The sequence below is a fragment of the Hyperolius riggenbachi genome, chromosome 1 (assembly GCF_040937935.1).
Source record: "Hyperolius riggenbachi isolate aHypRig1 chromosome 1, aHypRig1.pri, whole genome shotgun sequence".
Taxonomy (NCBI): domain Eukaryota; kingdom Metazoa; phylum Chordata; class Amphibia; order Anura; family Hyperoliidae; genus Hyperolius; species Hyperolius riggenbachi.
In genome coordinates, this window is record NC_090646.1 from 547093672 (window position 1) to 547112375 (window position 18704).

At 44.4% G+C, this 18704-nt stretch overlaps 1 protein-coding gene and 1 long non-coding RNA gene across 5 annotated transcripts in view; one reads left to right on the forward strand and one right to left on the reverse strand.

Annotated features, from left to right (window-relative positions):
• COMMD10 (COMM domain containing 10) overlaps positions 1-18704 on the reverse strand; it is a 528807-nt gene that overhangs the window by 469386 nt on the left and 40717 nt on the right. The window lies entirely within an intron of this gene.
• LOC137557023 (uncharacterized) lies at positions 4642-7866 on the forward strand. Its single transcript, XR_011029520.1, has 2 exons — positions 4642-4730; positions 7420-7866. It is a non-coding gene; the product is annotated as an uncharacterized lncRNA (long non-coding RNA).

An 18704-nucleotide genomic window follows, 5' to 3' on the forward strand; every position in this document is an offset into this window, starting at 1 on the left:
TTTTCCATTTTGTCTGTGTGTACCTTGAAGCCAATCCTGACATAATTTCCTTCCTTACTCTGTGTATCATTGCCCGCCCCCTTCCCAGTCTTCAGACACTCCCACCCAGCTCTGCAGTAGAAAGTGCATTGAGAAATATTGGCCAATCAGAGAGGAACAGAGGTGTGGGAGGGGAAACCGGGAATGAAAGAGGCTTCAGCCAATCAGGCTGCATTAGTTAACTCTAAGGGGAAAGTAAAAAAAGAAAACCCCGCTTGCCCTGCAACTTCCTTTGTGCGGCAGATGTAACAAATAAGAGCCACAGAAACTGGGGAACGATGTTTTATGGAGAAGAAAAATAAGTTTGATTTTTCACTTTTGGATTGCCTGGTTAGCATTCTTATTACTCCTTTACCAGATAAAAATAAAGAATTAATTTTTGATTTTATGCCCGACAGTTACTATTTAAGAACAGGATCAGTCATTTTAGAGAACGGTTGCCAATAATTAAACCCCATAGTGGCTAACATCTTAGATGCTCCTTTCGGTTTCAAAATCAAGATACAAACTATAGAGGCTTTATAAATATTCATATCCGGAAACAGGTTCACAATTCAGGAATAAAAAAGGGTGCTATCATTTATAATGTAGTCACTATTCTGTTTGTTCCCTTTTATAAAACATATTACCCTCTACTTCCCCTGACCTCTGAAAAACTCTCTCTCCAATTGAAACAAGTTCTATAAACATGCCACAGCCATTTAGTGACCTGCAAAGATTAGTCGCTGCGTAACAATAACATAATTAGCCTCAACAGCGCACGACTTTGATGAATGAGGCACTTTAGTTCCCTACACAGGCAAATAGGTTAATTAAGTTACAGCTTTGTGATCATTGTTTTGGGCAAGTTAAGGAATGAAGGATAATGAATAGGGTTCTTTGGGTGACTTTGTAAAATATAGAAAAATAAAAAAAATTTTTTACCACAATGGTAAAACGAAAAAAAAAAAAAGTATTGGCTTCGGAATTTAACACACACACACACACACACACACACACACACACACACACACACACTTAAAGCGGACCCAAACCAAATATTTTTTTTTAATTAAAAATATTTAGTTGCACCACTGACACATACAAAGATAAATAAACACTCCTTCAAGCCTATGAGCATTTCAGTGCATGCTTTTCTCCCTTCTCTTCATTACTAGGGTTATACAGGGGGCAGCCATTAGCAATTCCTCCATTGCAGGACACCACCTACTGCACCAGTTTGCCGGATTTTGTCCCGGCAATTTGAAAGGAAGGGAGGGGTTTCTCCAATAAATGTAAAATATTTTATATTTGTCATCATGCAGCTGAAAAAAGGCTGCTATTTATTATTATAAATTTAAAAAATAGATTTTATTTCTGAAATATTGTATTTTTAATTTGGGTCCACTTTAACCTCCTGAGCGGTATGGACGAGCTCAGCTCGTCCATCACCGCCGGAGGCTGCCGCTCAGGCCCTGCTGGGCCGATTTGCTTCAAATAAAAAGCAGCACACGCAGCCGGCACTTTGCCAGCCGCGTGTGCTGCCTGATCGCCGCCGCTCTGCGGCGATCCGCCGCGAGCAGCGGCGAAAGAGGGTCCCCCCAGCCGCCCGAGCCCTGCGCAGCCGGACCAGTCAGTTCCGGCCAGCGCTAAGGGCTGGATCGGAGGCGGCTGACGTCAGGACGTCGGCTGACGTCCATGACGTCACTCCGCTCGTCGCCATGGCGACGAGGAAAGCCAAACAAGGAAGGCTGCTCATTGCGGCCTTCCTTGTTTGTTCTGGGCGCCGGAGGCGATCGGAAGAAAGCCTCCGGAGCGCACTCTAGTGGGCTTTCATGCAGCCAACTTTCAGTTGGCTGCATGAAATAGTTTTTTTTTAATTGAAAAAAAACCCTCCCGCAGCCTCCCTGGCGATCTCAATAGAACGCCGGGGAGGTTAAGGAAAGATTTCTGTTGGTATATATATATATATATATATATATATATATATATATATATATATATATATATATATATATATATATATATATATATATATATATATATAGACACATTTAAAGAGGAACTCCAGTGAAAATAATGTAATAAAAAAATTGCTTCATTTTTTTCAATAATTATGTATAAATGATTTAGTCAGTGTATGCCCATTGTAAAATCTTTTAAATCCCTGATGTACATTCTGACATTTATTACATGGTGACATTTTTAGTGTTGGCAGGTGATGTAGCTCCTGCATGCTTTTTTGCCAGTTGAAAACAGCTGTAAACAGCCATTTTCCACAATGCAGCAAGGTTCCCAGACAGGAAACTGCCAGGAGTACCATGGTCCTCAGAGTTTCTTGTGGGAGGGGTTTCACCACAATATCAGTCATACAGCGCCCCCTGATGGTTTGTTTGTGAGAAGAAATAGATTTCTCATGTAAAAGGGGGTATATCAGCTACTGATTGGGATAAAGTTAAATTCTTGGTCGGAGTTTCTCTTTAACCAAAAATGTAGGACAAAGAACCGTAATGATATACAAAGTCTTTTTGTGCATCATTAGAAGTATTTCTACCTATGTGGTTTGTTTATTGATAGAGGTAAGAATTATTTCTATACCTTATGATTTAGCGTTCAAATACTCCTTGGGCGCCTCCTACAAGTTTGTTCCAGTTCATAGTTAACCCTTCGGGGTAGTGCATTGTACACTACGTGTCCAATCATTCAAGGAGAGCGACCAGCCAGCACCTGCTTAGCGGATCTGGAATACTGAATGGGAACAGTTAATTTCCCGTAGGCTCTGTCGGTGTTTGCAGGAGTGCAACCCATCCTTGTGAGTATATTGTACTACTCTACTACTATCCATTTTCCTAACGATACTACACCATTGGGCTCCTGGTCCCTCATTTCAGAACCTTGGCGGTTAGAGGCACAACCACCAGGAGTCATCCCCTATCTTCAACCAAATATCACATATTCTGCCCGATCCAACTGGCATATGAATTCAGACGACTATTGGCAGACATTGTGAAGTTGGCCAGCGTGCACAATGTTGCTTAAACAAAATTGTTCCGCAGAATTTGTGCATATGTTGTTTGAAATGTCACTTCCGTTTGCAATATTCAAACAAGACGGAGGAGCACCATGATAAAGGATAAGTGTGGTGTGCCAATACTTCACCTGTGCCTGGGCAAAGTCCAAACACTTAAGATGGTCAGCACCACTAGAAGTAGTAAATAATGCTCTTTATTACATGATTAACCAAAAATGTAGGACAAAGAACCGTAATGATGTAGAACTGACAGATGGCTGTCTCCCCCCCCCCCCCCCCCCCCCCAACTACAAAATTGAGAGTTCATTGTTTATTACTGTATACAGTATATTTCATGATATGAAATGTTATGCGTTCCTCCAGTGGTGTTACTGCCATTTTTGCCTTTTGCCTCTATCTTCATTGTAATAATTATGGAGTAAAAGGTGTGGTTTAGACTCAGGTGTGCTGAGATAGTTATTGTCATTCCGTTTACCTGTTTTTGTTTATTTGGTCACTTTGGAGACAGTTTGTCTCCATTTACATAGGCAGTTCATTCACTGGAGGGCGTGTTTAATATTTCAGCCTTGCCACACTCCTGCCCCCTGTTGATTGACTATGCCCTGAGGCTGGCTATATGATTAGCGGTAAAGGAGGTTGTGCGCCTCGCTTTTGTGTCAGCAACCTGTTTACACACGTGGGGCTTCCCCTGTCTCCCTCCGCCCGCTTGATCCAGTGCCAAAGCTCCAAAAACTCACCAACAGTATTATTTACTTTTGCCCACCAATCACAACTGGGATAGATTTTATTAAGGATGTTTGGATTTGCAAGATCAAAACCAAGTGTTGCTACCATGGGCCAGATTCAATTGCACTACTTAGTAGCATTAGGGCTAGCAGTAGTCTAACCAAGCTAAAACATATTTGCATAAAGGTGGCTATACACTTATAGATTTGCAGCAGATTCGACCATCAGATAGATTTCTGTCAGATGCCTGTCAAGTCACATCTGACAGGAATCTATCTGATGTGCGCCACACACTAGGAACAGATTTCCAATAGTTTTCATAATGAAATCTATTGGAAATCGATCTAAATGCATTATTGGACCATTAGATCCAATGTAACTTTATGGGCCATTGATCTGCTGCCAGCAGCAAATCAACCCAGATTTTCCAACCTGTCAGATAAATCAAATCGATCAAAATTGGCCACAAATCCAACGATCTGATAGAATCGATTTCCAATCGACCGATTCCATAGAATCGATCGATCGCTGAAATTGACCGAAGTATGAGCCCCTTAAAGGTGCACACACACGCCTGATTTTATGCCAGATTGTCGTTCTAACCGAACCTTTGAACGACTTGCCAAACAAAAAGTCGTTCAGACTCCTTGTACACACAGATGACAAAATGTTTGAACTGCTAATTACAGCTAATTTGCATGTTGTTTTACTGGTCAATGGACTTGATAGAACAATGGACTAGATCAAATGACTGATCAATTGATTTGTTGCTTGAAAGTCTATTAGTGTCAAACTAATAGACTTTCAAACAACAAGTCGTTTGTACGCATGTACGGACCTAACTGTCGTTTGAACGACAGTTAGTCCATGGATCTGCCAAGCGCATCAGTGAGAACTGCTGCTATCAGTCTAACAACCGGTTTGAACGACAAGTCTTTAGAAATATCAGACGTGTGTACGTACCTTAAGTCTCAATTGCCACACTAGAATTACATCACCTGGCCACACACAAACAAAATTTGTTTGTGAGAAATTTACATTTTAATCACCTCAACTTTGTTTTCATCAAAGGAAAGGAAAGGAAAAAAGGAGCTGCTGGCACTACTGTGATGTGTGTGGTGGCTATAGCAGGGGGCAACATGGAACTTCGGCAGTGTATCCCAGCGTGCTCAGACTATGGCAGACAGTCTATAATTACAAAGAGGGAGAAGGAGACCGACGCTGCTGATAACGGATTCAATCAAAATTGGGCTAAAGCATAACATACAAGCTGTGTAAATATTCAAAGTTCCGCGTACCAGGATGTGTCCACGGTGTCAGGTGGCAGTGGGTGCTGGGCACTAAAGCAGCTATGAGCAGGGCCGCCCTCCTTCGCCCTTTTTGTAATTGTCAACATTATTTTCTCTTAATTTAATGTGCAATTTTACAGGTGTGAGGCGTTCTTTTAACATCAATAACGAAGGCACATAAGCAGTGAATGTTTCACCTGCTCTACTCCTGGCCTTAACACACGTGCCTCCAGTGCCGAACTAGGAGGTGGAAAAACTGAGGAAATGCACCTGCTGGCCAAGCAGCGGTAACCCTGTGTTATTATTACCAATAGAAACATGCAGCAAGTCTTCACTGTGAGCAGCAACACCTGACTACTGCTGCTTGGCCAGCAAGTGGATTTCCTCAGCTTTTCCAGCTCCCAGTCTGACACTGTGTACCTCAGCTCTGAATGGAACCATTTGTACAAAAGTTTAATAAAACAGTATTACATTAGAAAATGAATGACTGGTACAGTACTAACTTACACTTGAAGTTACCTTTTTGTATATATAAGTGGAAATTGTTATATAATTTGCTACAATGTGACTGACGTACTAAATTTTGATAAATGAAAAAAAAAAAAGGTTTCTTCCAAAGAAGTTAATTAAAGTTCCACTCTTGCTATAAAGTTGCTATAAACATGTATCAAGGCTGCAAAAATATTTTTGAAACTAACTTCCAGGCTGCTCTGAATTTGAAAACGGGAAAAAGGAACCAGAGGTGTGAGACCAATGGGAGCTGCAATATTTTTTTTCCTTTTAAACAATGCCAGTTGCCTGGCAGTCCTGCTGATCTTTCTGGTAAGTAGGGTCTAAATCACCCACCTGAAACAAGCATGCAGCTAATCTTGTTGGATTTGTCATAGACATCTGATCTGCATGCTTGTTCGGGGTCTATGACTAAGGGCCTGTTCATACTATGCGCGTTCCTAGGCGTTTTCAGGGAACGCGTACGGGTACCAAATACGCATAGAAACGGCTCCTAATGCTTTTGAATGGGCTAGTTCACATGAATGTGTATAAGAAGCATACGCTTCTTATCCGCATTGCTGCATGCAGTTCTGTGCGTCCGCATAGAAACGGACGCAATGAAAGTCTATGGACGCGTATCAAAAACGCGTACTATTGCGTTTTTAGCGTACTTTTTTCCTCTGCGCTTCCCATAATTCTTTTTTTTTCCCCCTGGGTCACATGTGTGTGCAAAACGCAATAGAAAACGCATTAGAACGCAAGAAAAACGCATGCTTTTTCAATTTGCGTTTCTTTGATTTTATACGCGTGCTTCATACGCTGACAGTCTGAACAGGCCCTAAACGTTTTAGAGGCAGAGGTTCAGCAGGAGATCCAGACAATGTGCATTATTTAAAAAGGAAATAAACAGGTCAGCCTCCACATCTCTCTCACCTCAGGTTCTCTTTAAAGGCAAGATGCATTACTTTTCTTGTTTGGAATCTGTACTCTGTGTTGCACTACGTTTCAATACAGATAGCTTGAGCCTGCCCTCTCTCTGCAGGAGTAATTACCGGTAGCTGCAAAAAAGCAACAATTATTGGCCTTTTTCCACGCCTGACTGGCAGCTGGTCTGTACTTCCCAGTCTTGATAGGGTTAAGGAGGCCATACACTTATAGATTTGCAGCAGATTCGACCATCAGATAGATTTCTGGCAGATGCCTGTCAAGTCCAAGTGGGGATCAGAACCCTTTCTCTACTTTGTTTGCATAGCAATCTGATAATTTGTTCTGTTGTCTGCAATGTTATCAATTAAGGTGGCCATACACTTATAGATTTACAGCAGATTCGACCATCAGATTTCTGTCAGATGCCTGTCAGGTCGAATCTGACAGGAATCTATCTGATGTGTGCCACACACTAGGAACAGATTTCCAATAGATTTCAGAATTAAATCTATTGGAAATCGATCTAAATACATTATTGGACCATTAGATCCAATGCAACTCTATGGGCCATTGATCTGCTGCCAGCAGCAGATCGACCTAGATTTTCCATCCTGTCAGATAGAACAAATCCATTGAAAATCGGCTGCAAATCGATCGAATGGGGAATTTGATAGAAATGATTTCTGATCGATCGATCGATTCTATAGAATCGATCGATCGATAGATGAAATCGACCTGTGTATGGGCCCCTTTAGTTAGTCAGTGAGTAGGCGCTTTTGAATCTGTTTAAGGTAAGCGATTTGATATAAGCCCGACGAAGGCTGCAAGGCCGAAAGCTTGCTTATTTTTATTCATTTTTAGTTAGCCAATAAATGGTATCATCCTGATTTAAAACTTCTTGATATAATATGTACAATTTCTCCTTATAATATGCAGAGACTAACAGAAAAGAATGATTACTTCTTCACAACAGAATCCCGAAGGTTTAATTCATGTGAGCAGCTTTAGTCTGACAAGTGTAGCCTTTCTAGTCTTGAAGGGCTGAGAGCACCATTCACAAAACAGCCCTCTATTCCAAGTGCAAATTGCTGTTACAAGATGTGGCTAAGCGGAGATTAATATGGGGACCTACATCTGGATGAAGAGATACTTCAAAAAGGTCAAGGCCATCTAAAGCTGAATTTCATTTTTCTGATGGATGGTGGTGGGTGGAAACATCCAATGGATATTTATGCTTGTTTATCGGAGCCTGGGTGACTAGACCTCACCACAAGAATTCCTCCATTTATCACTTGTTATGAAGCCATGTAAACATGTCCTCACTTTAATATTGGAGCATTTATAGTGGCATATACAGAGCTCAATAAATTCCAGCTACACGAATGTGCTTGTAAAGAAATCTTCCTGCAAGTCTCCAACACAGATATGAAAATGGTTTGCCCTGAACTGAACGAGCAGTTTCTGATGGAGTTATGTTCAAAGGGAAACACAACTTGCCTAAACTGAAGTACAGTACAATCTCGTAATAATAAGCTTGGGTATAATAAACATTCGGGTATAGTAAACTACCTCTCCAGGTCCCGACCCATCTCCATTATAAGTCTATGGGAGCAACGCCTGGTATAGTAAACGCTGATATAATAAAACTGTTATGGTAAACATATTTTTTGGCCCCTAGGTGATGCTGACTCTGGATATAGTAAACAGTGAAAGTTAGGCGCCAGGGGAACGGGGGTCTTTTAAGGTAAGATGTCAGTTTTGAAATGTTAGGCATTGGTGAGGGGGGTTGGTGGTTACAATTAGCCATCGGGGGTATTATGGTTAGTGATCAGCAAAAAGGTTGTTTAGGATTAGGGCCTGTTTAGACTATGTGCGTTCCTAGCCGTTTTTCCAGAACGCGTACAGGCAGACTTTCCGCATAGAAACGGCTACTAATGTTTTCTAATTGCCTCCTTCACATGTATGTGTATGAGACGCATACGTTTCTCATCCGCATTGCTGCACGCAGTTCTGTGCGTCACGCATAGAAACGGACGCAATGAAAGTCAGAACAGGCCCTTAGGCACCTAAAGGGGGGTTGGTTAGGCACTGGTAGAGGGTTCTGTGTAGAATAGGGTTGGGTTTAGCTGCAGTAAAATATCTGTGCCATTGACCGACATTTTACTATCAAAATGAACACTACAAAATAGTAGATTATCAGTAAGTTTAGCAATATTCTACTAGTGGCCATTTCCAGCGACCACATTTTTGGCACCCTTTTTGCATGTACGCTTGTACTTTATCAGGCACTATAAAAAGCCAGCAGTCATGAGATCGAGATTAGAATATTATTGAATATCTTTAAGATAGAAAGTGGTAGAATAGGAAAATCATTAATATCTGGAAGATGTTAATATTTTACCTGATCAACCTAGACTATGGGTAGCTTATTCTCTTAAAACATAGAAAAGGCGTGGCTATTCCAGACTTACTGAAGAAAGTTATCATTTACAAATTCATAGTTCCAGCATTCAGTGTTCCCAATGTACTATTAATAAAAATGAAAACGCAATGGGTGGCTCTGTAAAAGACTAATACATAATGTCGCTAGACTTAAAGAGACTCTGTAACAAAATGTTGAGCCTTATTTCTTCTATTTTATAAGTTCCTATAGCTGTTCTAATGTGCTCTGTCTTACTGCAGCCTTTCCTAGTTGCACAGTGGCTGTGTTATCTCTGTTATATGATCTAATCTTCTCTCCTCTATCGAGCTCAGGCAGTCAGGCTGGAATGTGCTGTGCTGCTTGTGATTGGATAGAAGCTATACACACCCTCTCCAGGCCCCCTGCACACTCTGTATGACTCACACACTGAGCTACTCTCATCCTATCACTTGCTATGTCTTTTGTTTGTAAACACTGTATAAAACTGGCAATTACAAGCCAGGATTGCAGCAGAGAGTGGCAGAAACAGCACAGAGGGGCCCAGGAGAACATAATGAACAGAATGGTATGCTTTTTATTGTAAGAATTTTAGAGTACAGATTCTCTTTAATATAACATTGCCACTGGTTCCCTTTAAAGGTGAGCAGTACATTTCATTTAGGACATAATTTTGCATCTCGAATTCAGACTGCAGCCTGCTGCTAACACTGAACAATGAAATCAGATCTGAAATTTCAAAAGCAGAGAGCATTTTTCTCAGGAATACATAAAGTCTGGAACTGCTGTGCCATGTTAATACGAATTTACAGAAAGCAATTTCCTGAGGAGTGATAACTCAGATCACACAGGACCTACTGATGACACAAATCATGTCAAGAGAATGATTTGTAATCACACATGTGCAGCCAGACATGGCACTATAAATATATGTGTCTCTATGAACGGGCATGTCCATTTCATGTGACACTGACCACCAGGATGTGTCCTGCACGGAGCCAAATGTGATGCATCATTTGTAAGAGTCAGAAGCCGAGCAGGAGCCTGATCCTTGTCACAGGAGCCCAGGGAGATTACATTGTCAAGTGCCAGGCAGGAAGCAATCCTCACTGGAAATGATGGCTCACAAATCTTCTGTGTCATTACCCAGATACCTTGATGAAATATGCCAATGGCAAAAGCACAGCCTTCTACAATGAAGGATACAGGAAATTGGATGGACAAATGTGACATGCTTCAATGTATATTTAAAGAAAAGGAAGCTAAGGCAAAACAACATTTGCATTATATAAATGAAACTGGTGCAAGAAACAAACACAGAACGGATATACATCACATTTCTTATACAGCTTGACAAAGACAGCAAGTTTAAAGGGAAACAATACTGATTTTTAACAATTCTATTTAATTGTGGGGTTTTTTTTACACTATACAGAATATACAAGTTAAGTTTTTGTGGTTTAAAATGTTCCAGTTTATCTTAACCACTTCCCGACCGCCTAACGCACAGAGGCGGCCGGGAAGTGGACCCCACAAGGACCAGCTCATGCCCAAAGGTGGCGGTCCTTGTAGGGGCATGGGCGGAGCGATCGCGTCATCAGTGACGCGATCCTCCGCCAGGAGCCCGGCATTTTGTCTCCGCTCGCCGGCCACTTAGCAGAGCCGGCGAGCGGAGGAATCCGTGCATGGGGCCAATCAGAATGTATAAGGCACTTTGTTAGGTAAACAAAGTGCCTTATACGTGCTTCCTCCTCGCCTAGTGGTCTCATTGTTGCAGAGACCACCAGCGAGGAGGAAGCACTTTGTAAGTTACAAGCCACACTGCTTTTTTTTACCCACAGCCCCCCTGATCTCCCACCCCAGGCCTCATACCCCCCTGATCACCCCAGCAGACCCCTGCCCAGCACCCTTGCACCCCTGCAAAACCCCCACCCCCCCCCCCACCTGCCACTAACTAGCGACGCTGCCCCTTAGTTTAGGTCCCTAACTGCCTCCTAGTCACCCTGATCCCCCCCCTACCTTTAGATCACCCCCAGACCCCATCCCAGACTACCCCCCTGTATACTGTATACATCTGTATACAGCTACCTTACCCCCTGATCCCCCTCTGATCCCCCTCTGATCACCTGTCTATCACCTGTCCATCACCCCTCAGCACCCCCACCCATCAGAGCAGACCCTAACTGCCCCGCGGGGGTAACCGATCACCTGCCCAGGCCCTCGATTGCCCTCATACCCCCCTCCTGACTACTTCCCCTGCTCTTTGTTTACATCTGTCCTCCCCAGCAATCACTAACTGATCTGCGATCAGTAACCCCCTGTGTCTGCCTCTCATCAGATCAGGACTCAGTCTGCCCCGTGCGGGCTCCTGATCAACCCCCCACCCCCTCAAATCGCCCTCAGGCCCCCCCCCCCCCCAATTACCGTCCAAGTGCATTGTATTTGACTGTGCTTTGATTGTATCGATTGTGCTGCGCTTGTATTTGATTGTGCTGCGATTGTATTCGATTGTGCTGCGATTGTATTTGATTGTCCCGTGATCGGCTTCGATTGCCCCGTGATCGTTTGATTGCCTCTGAGACCCCACTTCCCGCCACACCCAACCCCACCCTCCCCCCCCCCCCCCCCCCACCACCTCCAACCACCACCTTCCGAATGCATCAGATTTGCTTGTGCTGCGATTGTATTCGATTGTGCTGTAATTGTATTTGATTGTCCCGTGATCGGCTTCGATTGTCCCGTGATTGTTTGATTGCCTCTGAGACCCAACTTCCTGCCACACCCAACCCCACCCTCCCCCCATCACCTTCCGAGTGCATCAGATTTGATTGTGCTGTGATTGGATTCGATTGTGCTGTAATTGTATTTGATTGTCCCGTGATCGGCTTCGATTGCCCCGTGATTGTTTGATTGCCTGAGACCCCACTTCCCGCCACACCCAACCCCACCCTCCCCCCCACCACTTCCAACCACCACCTTCCGAGTGCATCAGATTTGCTTGTGCTGTGATTGGAGTCGATTTTGCTGTAATTGTATTTGATTGTCCCGTGATTGTTTGATTGCCTCTGAGACCCCACTTCCCACCAACCCCAATACCTCTCATATACTCCCTTTTTGCTAGGTAGGTGCTCTTTTTTTCTGGGTAGTCTCGGAGGAAAACCCCATAAATTTAGCAATCCACAATGGCAAGAAGGGGGCTTTCCGATGACGAGGTATACAGGTACATGGACCAGTCGGATGAGTTCTTTTGGGAAGAATCATCCGTCGAATCTTCCGGGTCCGAATTTGAACCTGTAGAAAGCAGTGGTTCCCTGACCGAAAGTGATGACGAGGCTTTGGTCCCGGCTAGAGCCAGGCGTACCAGACCCCAATTCGTTAGACCGCAGGTGGCGCAGGATCCGCCTCAAGGGCAGCAGGGTGGTGCTAGCGCTGTTGATAGTTTTCTTGGTGAGGCAGGCAGCGCAGCATCTCCTGGACTTGGTACCAGTACTTCTGTAGACCCTGGCGAAGTGGTGAGCGTCAGCATGGAAGTTGAAACTGGTACGGTGGCAAGTGCAGAAGTACCCCCGTCACAGCCACCAAGAAGAAGACGGGCCCGTAGTACCCATAGACTCCCAGAGGTGCTGGCACAACCAGATTGGCAATCCCCTGATTCCGCCGCACCGTAGTGCCCCCTTTCACCGCCCAGTCTGGAGTCTAGGTGGCGACAGCTCATCTAGGAACGGCCCTATACTTTTTGCAGCTGTTCATCACCCAGGTTCTCTTGGACTTAATTGTGGTTGAGACCAACTGTAAAGCCACACAATTCATCACCGAGCACCCGGAGAGCATGTATGCCCAGCCTTTCCGGTGGAAACCAGTCCAAGTTTCCGACATTAAAATCTTTTTGGCCCTTATCCTTCACTTGTGACTAATGAAACAGAATGTACTGCGGTCGTATTGGTCTACGAACCCAGTACATCATGTTCCCTTGTACCCTGCTGCCATGTCCAGGACACGATTTGAGTCCATCCTGCGCTTCCTGCACTTCAACGACGACAAAACCTGTCATGAAAAGGGCCACCCTGCTTATGACCGGCTCCACAAAATTCGGCCCCTCATAGACCACCTGTTATCAACATTTGCAGATGCTTATATCCCTGAACAGAACATCTGCGTAGACGAGTCCCTCTTACGCTTTACCGGGCGCCTTGGCATCAAACAGTACATCCCAAGCAAGCGCGCCCGGTATGGGGTGAAACTGTATAAGCTCTGTGAAAGGGCCACAGGCTATACATGCCGTTTTAGGGTCTATGAGGGAAAAGACTCAAAATTGGAGCCGGTCGGATGCCCTGACTACCTGGGGAGCAGTGGAAAGGTTGTGTGGGACTTGGTGTCACCCTTGTTCCGGAAGAGGTACCGTCTTTTTGTGGACAATTATTACACAAGTGTGGCCCTCTTTCAGCACTTAAAGTTAGAAGGAATTCGATGCTGTGGCACTGCGCGGCCTAGTCGCCAGGGCTTCCCCCAACGGCTCGTTACCACCAGACTTGAACGGGGGCAGAGGGCCGCCTTGCGTACTGAAGACCTGCTCGCGGTGAAACGGAGGGACAAGAGGGACGTTTACTTTCTGTCCACCATTCACACAGACACGACAGTCCAAAATTAACGGGCAACTGCGGTCATTGAAAAGCCCCTTGTCGTCCACGAATATAATGTCAACATGGGAGGGGTGGACTTCAATGACCAGAGGTTAGCGCCCTATTTAGTTACCCGGAAAACAAGACGCTGGTATAAGAAAGTGTCTTTTTATCTGATTCAATTGGCAGTATACAACAGCTTTGTTCTCTACAGTAAGGCTGGGAGAACTGGATCTTTCCTTCAATTTCAGGAACAGATCATTCTGGACATCCTGTATCCAGGAGGTGTCAGGGTCCCCCCCCCCCCAGATGCAACTAGCCGATTGCATGGAAGGCATTACGCCTATCAGATTCCGAGTACCCCAGGTCAACGCATCCGAAGAAAACGTTGTCGTGTCTGCAGCAGTGCTAGAAGGAGGACTGACACCGTTTTTTATTGTCTCAAATGTCCTGACCACCCTGGCCTATGCGTAGGGGAGTGTTTTGAGAGGTACCACGAGCAGGTACACTATTAGAACCTAGGGAACTCCAGACACAGGCGTAGGCACACACTCAGTGGTCTTTCGCACATTGTCGCAGGGAGAGGAGAGGTAAGCTTGAAAACCAAACGGGTAAGCATAAAAGTCGGAAGAAGGATCGGTTTCCATGCTTGATATTGCTGATCTGTCCTGGGTTGGCGATATAAGACGGCATGTTTGAATTTCCCTTGAGTGTGGACACCCCCGGTTTATATGTGATTTGGGCCTATGATGATGCTTTAATGCCACACAGAGTCATCTCTATTGGCAGGCATATTGCTGTATCCTACAGGCATAATGCTGTATACTAAAGTTCTGAGGCCCTGTCACATAGGTTGGTGGCTCACCCTGAGTGCAGGGTGGCACGGGGTGTCTCTCTCCTGAGGTTATCACTGCCATTGATGTGGAGGAAGATCTGCCATTGATGTGGAGCAAGGTATGTTTGCCGTTCATTTTTCCTTTCAGCCCAGAGTGCATAACCCATATACCCAATATAAGGAGTATAGCAGAAACTCCTAATACTGGCCATACATGTAATAATTGCAGAGACCCTAAAATGCCAGGACAGACTTCACAAATGACCCCATTTTGGAAAGAGGACACCCTAAAGTATTATGTGAGGTGCACGGTGAGTTCATAAAAGATTTTAGTTTTTGTCACAAGTTAGCAGAATTTTTTTTTTTATTTTTTTTTTTAACAAAGTGTCATTTTCCGTTTACTTGTGACAAAAAATAAAATTTTCAATGACCTCACCATTACCCTCATGGAATACCTTGTTGTGTATGCTTTCCAAAATGGGGTCATTTGTGGGGTGTGTTAACTGTCCTGGCAAGTGGGCGGGGTGCTAAATTGTGAGCACCCCTGTAAAGCCTAAAGGTACTCATTGGACTCTGGGCCCCTTAGCGCAGTTAGGGTGCAAAAAAGTGCCACACATGTGGTATTGCTGTACTCGGGAGAAGTATTACAATGTGTTTTGGGGTGTATTTTTACACATACCCATGCTGGGTGGGAGAAATACCTCTGTAAATGACAATCTTTTGATTTTTTTTACACACAATTGTCCATTTACAGAGTTATTTCTCCCACCCAGCATGGGTATGTGTAAAAATACACCCCAAAACACATTGTACTACTTCTCCCGAGTACGGCGATACCACATGTGTGGCACTTTTTTGCACCCTAACTGCGCTAAAGGGCCCAAAGTCCAATGAGTACCTTTAGGATTTCACAGGTCATTTTTGCGGAATTTGATTTCCAGACTACTCCTCACGGTTTAGGGCCCCTAAAATGCCAGGGCAGTATAGGAACCCCACAAATGACCCCATTTTAGAAAGAAGACACCCCAAGGTATTCCGTTAGGAGTATGGGGAGTTCATAGAAGATTTTATTTTTTGTCACAAGTTAGTGGAAAATGACACTTTGTGAAAAAAACAATAAAAATCAATTTTCCGCTAACTTGTGACAAAAAATAAAATCTTCTATGAACTCGCCATACTCCTAACGGAATACCTTGGGGCGTCTTCTTTCTAAAATGGGGTCATTTGTGGGGTTCCTATACTGCCCTGGCATTTTAGGGGCCCTAAATCGTGAGGAGTAGTCTGGAAATCAAATTCCGCAAAATGACCTGTGAAATCCTAAAGGTACTCATTGGACTTTGGGCCCTTTAGCGCAGTAAGGCCCGGTTCACATTAGCGGTGGCTATCCGGAATAGCCGTGCCGCAGCCGCACCGGAGCCGCACCGCATGCTGGCCGGACGAAACGGACGCACGGCATAGCAATGTAAGGCTATGCCAGTGTTCACATGCGTCCGTTTCGTCCGGACCGGAGCCGGACCGGATCCGGACTCCGGTGTCCGTTCCAACATGCGCTATTTTTGGGTCCGGCTCCTCCGGCAGCCGTATCCGGGGCGGAGCCGGACTGCACCATCCGGCCAATGGAAACCAATGAGAACCGGAGAGCGCACAACACACTGGCAAAAAATCCGGATGTTCTACCCCACTTCCTATGAGGATTGTTGCGGCGATATTGGCTGGGGACACATGGGCAACCATTTTGGAGTGGAGCAGCACGAGCTGGAGATGTTGGCAGCATGTTGGAGGTGGAGGTGAGTGCTAAACAGCGGAGGGCCTGATTCCACAGGCCCCCCTTCTGCTGACCTCCCAGACCCCAACATTTTTTTTTTTTTAACGTGACTTTTGCCAAACGGATCCGGATCGCATCCGGATGAACACCTGATGCAACCTGACCGGATCCGGATCGGATCCGGATCAGAACCGTACGGTTCCGATCCGGATCCGGTCCGGATCCGGTCAGGCCATCCGGTCCGTTTGGCTGAAAACCGCTAATGTGAACCGGGCCTTAGGGTGCAAAAAAGTGCCACACATGTGGTATTGCTGTACTCAGGAGAAGTAGTACAATGTGTTTTGGGGTGTATTTTTACACATACCCATGCTCGGTGGGAGAAATAACTCTGTAAATGGACAATTGTGTGTAAAAAAAAATCAAAAGATTGTCATTTACAGAGGTATTTCTCCCACCCAGCATGGGTATGTGTAAAAATACACCCCAAAACACATTATACTACTTCTCCTGAGTATGGCAATACCACATGTGTGGCACTTTTTTGCAGCCTAACTGCGCTAAGGGGTCCAAAGTCCAATGAGCACCTTTAGGTTTTACAGGGGTGCTTACAATTTAGCACCCCCCAAAATGTCAGGACAGTAAACACACCCCACAAATGACCCCATTTTGGAAAGTAGACCCTTCAAGGTATTCAGAGAGGGGCATGGTGAGTCCGTGGCAGATTTCATTTTTTTTTGTCGCAAGTTAGAAGAAATGGAAACTTTTTTTTTTTGTCCAAAGTGTCATTTTCCGCTTACTTGTGACAAAAAATAATATCTTCTATGAACTCACTATGCCTCTCAGTGAATACTTTGGGATGTCTTCTTTCCAAAATGGGGTCATTTGGGGGGTATTTATACTATCCTGGAATTCTAGCCCCTCATGAAACATGACAGGGGGTCAGAAAAGTCATAGATGCTTGAAAATGGGAAAATTCACTTTTTGCACCATAGTTTGTAAACGCTATAACTTTTACCCAAACCAATAAATATGCGCTGAATGGGGTTTTTTTTTATCAAAAACATGTTTGTCCACATTTTTCGCGCTGCATGTATACAGAAATTTTACTTTATTTGAAAACTGTCAGCACAGAAAGTTAAAAAAAAATCATTTTTTTGCCAAAATTCACGTCTTTTTTGATGAATATAATAAAAAGTAAAAATCGCAGGAGCAATCAAATAGCACCAAAAGAAAGCTTTATTAGTGACAAGAAAAGGAGCCAAAATTCATTTAGGTGGTAGGTTGTATGAGCGAGCAATAAACCGTGAAAGCTGCAGTGGTCTGAATGAAAAAAAAGTGGCCGGTCCTTAAGGGGGGTAAAGCCCTAGGTCCTCAAGTGGTTAAAGGGGGGGTTCACGCACACACACACACACAAAAAAAAATACTAATCCACGTGTACCTGGGGCTTCCTCCAGCCCGTGGCAGGCAGGACATGCCCTCGACGCCGCTCCGGAGGCTCCCGGTCGTCTCCGGTGGCCAGGCCGGCTTCCAGGTCGGGCTCTTGTACGCTCCAACATGCATCTCACGCGGGTGCACTGACGTCATCGGACGTCCTCCAGGCTGTACTGCGCAGGTGCAGTAGTTCTGCGCCTGCACAGTACAGTCTGTAGGACATCCGATGATGTCAGCGCACCCGCGTGAGACGCACGTTGGAGCGCACAAGAGCACGACCTAGAAGACGGCCTGGCCAGGTCGGGTGAGCCACCGGAGTCCTCCAGAGCGGCGTCGAGGGCATGTCCAGCCTGCCACGGGCTGGAGGAAGCCCCAGGTACACGTGGATTAGTATTTTTTTTCCACACACCGTAGATCTTCTCTTTAAAAGGAACCTGAAGTGAGAAGGCTATAGAGACTAACATATTTACTTTTAAACAATACAGATTGCTTGGCTGTCCTGCTGATCCTCTGACTCTAAAAGTGGCCACACACCATACAAGTAAAAGATCCAATGTTATAACAATTCGATAAATATGATTGGTTGTCCAGAAAAAATTGAAAGCTTTTTTTCCATTGGTTCGAGAATACTGATCGAATTTCATGTTTTTATTCCCGAAAAGTCGATTGAGAGAGTGTTGGATTTTTCTAATCAATTTTTATGAAAGTTGAATGGCGTGTGGTAGATTGTCAATTACTCGATGTACAGATCCAATTTTTCTGAGTTTTCAATTATTTTATTCATAATTGGGGAAAAATTAGTCAGAAAAATTGATTGCAATTCTTTAATTGAAAAAATATTTTAAAAATTGTATGGTGTGTGGCCACTTTAATACTTTTGAAGGATCACTACAGCGAAAAATGTAAGCAGTTAAAATCTGACAGAATCTGACTCACCTGCACACTATTTTGTCATTAAGACTTAGCAACTGCCGTTCAGGAAATAGGCTTTTGACATTAAAGAAAACCTTGAAAATCCCCCATGAGGAGATGGACTAGTCCAAAACCGGTCAACCTTGCTGCTTACTTTTTTCGCTGAAGTGGACCTTCAACCACAGACCATGAACAAGCATGCAGATCAGATGTTTCTGACTGAAGTCTGATTGGATTAGC